Source organism: Mus musculus, chromosome 15 (genome assembly GCF_000001635.26).
Source record: "Mus musculus strain C57BL/6J chromosome 15, GRCm38.p6 C57BL/6J".
NCBI classification, from domain to species: domain Eukaryota; kingdom Metazoa; phylum Chordata; class Mammalia; order Rodentia; family Muridae; genus Mus; species Mus musculus.
Genome location: NC_000081.6, coordinates 10,914,030 through 10,919,133, shown reverse-complemented (window position 1 = coordinate 10,919,133; position 5,104 = coordinate 10,914,030). Strand labels below are relative to the sequence as shown.

Sequence of the window (5,104 nt, the reverse complement as noted above, 5' to 3'; positions counted from 1 at the left end):
TCCCACTTTGGGGCATCAGTGATTCCTAGGATGAGGGCTGGATATTATTATTGTCCAGGTTCATAGGTGGTAGTAAAGCAGCTCTGAAGGGTGACCGGGTCTATCCAAACTTCTTAGCTTGAAGGGACTCCAGTGTACAGTTCTTCTCCTTATCCTTCCACTTCACAGATCGGGACCAACAGGAAGAGCAACTTTCAAAAGTACAGTTTGTCAGCCGGGCATGGTACCACATATGTTTTCCAGTTTGTTTTCTATTGCTGTGATAAATAATGTGACCAAAAGCAGCTCTGGGGAGGAGTTTTGGGCTCACATTTATTTCCACATCACCATCCATTATCAAAGGAAGTCAGGACAGGGGTTCAAGCCAGGAACCTGGAGGCAGGAACTGAAGCAAACACCATTGGGGAGCACTGTTTACAGACTTGCCCTTTGTTGTTTACCAAACTTGCTTTCTTATACAACCTGGACCACCTGCCCAGAGATGACAATGCCCACAGTGGGCTTAGTCCTCCCTCATTAATTAGTAATCAAGAAAATCTGCACAAGCATACGGACAGACAGGTCAATTTAAGGGAGTCATCAAGTGGAATTCCCTTTTCTCAAGTATGTCTAGGTTTGTATCAAGTTGACAAAACCTAACCAGCACAGCTGTGATCTCAGCACTCAGAGGTGGTGTGGAAAGGACCATGTGTTCAGGACTGGCCCTGGCAGCAGAGTAAGAAAGCAAAGGCACCATAAACAGAAGGCTGCCTTAGTGCTATCTCCCAAGCTACTCAAATGCCATGCAACAGAACCCATTTGCCCAGCCATACAAAGGGCAGCAGGTGATACTTCAGAAGTTGAGCTTTACTACATCCATGGAGTGCTGTAAGCTTATCAAGAAAAGTCATTCATTCATTCATTCATTCAATCATTTTGTTGTTGTTGGTGGTGGTGGTGTTAGCAGAATATTTTTTTTATTCAGAAAAAAATATGTTTTCTCCAAACACACACAGAAAGGGGTAAGGGGAGGTATCTGTTTGTCCAGCCCCAACTCCCAGCCCTGAAAATCCCATGTGGTTTTTGCAGCAATAAGGAATATGAGGTAATGACCCAAACGAAAATGGCTTTTTGTATATGGGGGGGGTGTGTGTGAAAAGAAGGGGTGCAAAAGCTGAATGGAGCGATGGGAGAGGGGACAGATGGGAGAGGGGACAGATGGGAGAGGGGACAGATGGGAGAGGGGACAGATGGGAGAGGGGACAGATGGGAGAGGGGACAGATGGGAGAGGGGACAGATGGGAGAGGGGACAGATGGGGTCAGTCAGTACAGGGAGGCCATTCCGTAACATGTTTTGTTGATCAAACCACCATGAAAACCTTTTTGCCCATTAGCAGTATCAGTGTCTTGGTAGTCATGGTGAGAGTGACATTGAAGGTAGGTTCTCCTCCATGTTCTTGGTACAAAGATCCTTTTTAAATTTCCCATCCTGCAGCAGTGAATACCACATCACAGAACATTTCTGGGCCCCAGGTGTCAGCCCATTTATGAAAAATCTTGACTGGCCATTGCCTACCAAAACACCAACCTCAACTGGCTTAATGCTAATGAAAGTCTTCCTGGGGACAGCAGCCCAGATCGAAGGTGAGTCCTTGTAGCCAACGATGGCTAAAGGTCTGCCAAGAGACTGTCCATGTAAGTGTTCCACCCAGCCCTGGCATTGCTGCCAGGACCTCATGTTGGCCTTAGGCTGGGCACAGCCTGGACTCCAGCTAGAAGGCAAGCTCAAGAAAGAATTTAAGACATCCTGAAGGTAACAACTTAACACGATAATTCACAGCTGCATAATAAATGCCACCATTTCAGTTATGGTTATAGTCCATAATCTAGCGCAGATGAGTAGGATTCTACCGTACATAAATGAGGTGAAAAGTAAGAGCTAGGCTTTCTGACCTGGAACAATGGAGGAATGTTGCAATTGTATTGTCTCTTAGTCCCACAAGAGCTCAAAAGCTATTAGACAAAGATCAGTAGCACTATGAGGTGTCAAGAAATACAAAGCCCTCGAGTCATCACAATATTAAGCAACTACTCAATCCCATGCCTGTAATTTCCAGGTAAGAATCGTTATGAAATGAATATTAATCCTGAGAGTTCAACCCTTTCTCTCTGGTGTCCTCCAACATCTCAATTTTAGCTATTACACAGAATTCTTAGACAAAGAACAAAGACTTAATCTACTGCATTCCTTTCCTGGTGGCCTCCCCTGGTTCAGCAGATTCCCCTTCATAGCCAACCATCTGTTTTGGAGGACACAGAACTTTTGTCTTGGTATTCTGCCAAGAACAAATCCTTCCATCTCCTGATTTTGAAGTAGGTTCTTGAACTTTAGTCTCCAAGCCCTCATTCCAAATTGCCAGGGGAAATGTAACAATAGAAATAAGCCTCTGTCCCTAAACTCTGGGTATGAGAAATACTAATGCCCTCATTTTCTACAAATCAATTTATTCTGTTTATTCAATATCCATGGAAAATTAAACCTCAAAAATCATTCTTGGGGCAGCTCCTCTTCCACTGCACCATGGGAGAAGGCAGTATACCAAACTTTGGGGTTCTTCCAGCCACTGAGGGCTCTTTGGCACCATACATCTGCCTTCCCTAGGACCACTAAGTGTTAAAGGCCAGCTCTGACACTGAATGTTAAAGTGAAGAAAACCAAGTGTAGAGTCAGCGATTGGGGCTGGTGCTGACATTAACCAATGAACCCCGTGCTGATGACAGGAGGCAATTTATAGGGTCAGCACTCTCTGTGACTAGCAAGAAACTCTGAACTCTAAACCCTTTGAGGGCTGGTGAGAAAGAAAGAAAAGAGAAAATTCACACACTCATACATACAAACTTAGTGGATGAAGCAAATCAGGTGCCAACAAGTAAGTGCCAACAACTTCACACATACACATGTAGACAGACAGACAGACAGACAGACAGATAGGCAGGCAGATAGACATACATTTACACATTGGTAAAAAAAAATCCCTATCTATTTTACATACATCTATGTATACAGAGTTGGTGGATAGAGCAAAACTCCAGCAAAAAAGCTCTAACAACTTAATTTTTTCTCTTAGCCTTTTTCTGCCCCCTAAGTCAGTTCTCTACATAAGAAAAGTCATCTCATTAAAAAACAGATAAAATTGTTACACAAGAGGGAGTTACAGCAGGATTATTGATTACATGTTTTTCTACTAATATGTATACCTAACTAGATATTTTCATCCATCTCTTATTCTACAAGTTCATTATAAGTTCAAAGCAGCAGTTTTATCTGCCTTTTATTCCACATGTTCAGTACAAGTTCAAAGCAATATTATTTTAAACAAAGCTTTTGCCAAGAAACATGCCACTTGTCTTATGTCTTATTTTTGAAGTCTAGCTAATCATCCATTTTCTATTCTTCCATTCATAATAGAATTACCCACTCCCTGTTCATGGCCTTACCATGGTGTACACCAAGGTCTGTGGCCTCATCTGGACCTAACCTAGAATGAATGTTTTCCTCAATCATTTATTTTTTTTCCAATTCTATTTTTCTTCCTAGTGCAATTTACATCCTTGTAACACAAGACAGCTTACTGTACTCCTTTCCCAACCTAGGCAACCTTTATTATTTCGCAGGAAGAGAAACATTATAATTTTTTATTCTAACTTTAAACTTTCTATCAACTATCTTAAATTCTTAACTTCTTAATCTTATTTGAATCAAATCAGGTATTCTGTAAAATCATTACCAGGAATTATAAAACCATCAATTCATCTAAACAGCATCATTTCATGAAAGTTCATCTTCATGTTGATCTAAAGGAAATTTGCCCAACAGAATCGGCTAACATCCAGGAAGCAATTATGACAAACTATAGGCAGAAAGGGTCTTTTTTTGCCTAATCACACCATGTCAGAAAAATGAGGAATTCAGCCAGGACAAGTATGAGAAGGCACATCAACAGCAAGAAGCAATCCTGGGATGAAATCCCTGGGGCTGTGCCTTTTCAGAATACATTTATTGCAGCCATGCAAAGAAGTGGGCTGTCTCCAGGAAGCTTACTTGCCCACTGCAGCTCCTCCTGTATGGTGTCCACCATCTAGAGAGTTGTTTCCTCTTTTGTGACTCTTCCTAGCCCTTAGCTATAGTGATATGTTTGGAACTCATACCATCGGTGAGCCTGGGACCCCAAGCATCAAGGACATTTGCCTCTGATGCCTCACAGGGTCTGTTCCTCTGTGTTATTTTCCCATCTTCAACACTCATCTGAGACCTCTTATTTAATAGAATCCTAAGACCCAGCTTGAATACATCCCCTCCCTCTTCTCTCAAATACTGTTCTTAATGGGTTTGTGCATTGAGAACAGGGAGAATTTTCAAGCCACACTTATTTTAAATCTGCCCTAAACAAAACAAAACAAAACAAAACAAAACAAAAGCAGTAAAGCACTACTCACTATTTCTACAAAAGAGAAATACAGATTCATGACTGTTAAATAGACATCTTACCACACTAATGAACCTGTAACTAATGGATATGGTATGCCTCTACAAAGCCATTTTCCATGCAATTTCAAAATAATAACCTCTCTTTTTACTAGAAAATACCTTCCTTTGTAGGTGTCTTTCTAGATACACATTTCTGTTGATACCTTGTGGCATAGTTTATCAATGAGGGGAATGTCAACTCTGCCGAGCAAACTGGTAGCAGTGCAAATTCCCTAGAGTCAACTACACGTCCCTAAGGTGCAACTACACTTCAGTTCATGTGAGAGAATGTACCCTGACACATATACCAACCCTGACCTATAGGAGCTTACAATCTCAAAAGCAGACACAACTATGAGAAGGGCCACAGTGGGCAGAATAGGTTCTGCCATTCCAGAAAGTGCTATGATTTAGATGACTGCACCCCTACCCCAGAGGCGCATATGTAAAGGAGATAATGCAATTAGAAGGAAGTAGACCTTATCAGAAGAGTGAGACCTACTTGGTATTCTGGGATTTTTTTTAAAGGAAATGTAGGTACTCTGTCTCTTACTCTTCCTGCCCTGCTGTGCTCCTCTGCTCATTGGGTGAGCAGA

At 41.8% G+C, this 5,104-nt stretch overlaps 1 pseudogene; it reads right to left on the bottom strand.

Annotated features, from left to right (window-relative positions):
- Nucleotides 1–1,303: 1,303 nt before the first annotated feature.
- On the bottom strand, nucleotides 1,304–4,900 carry Gm29742 (annotated as a pseudogene).
- Between the last annotated feature and the right edge of the window lie 204 nt (nucleotides 4,901–5,104).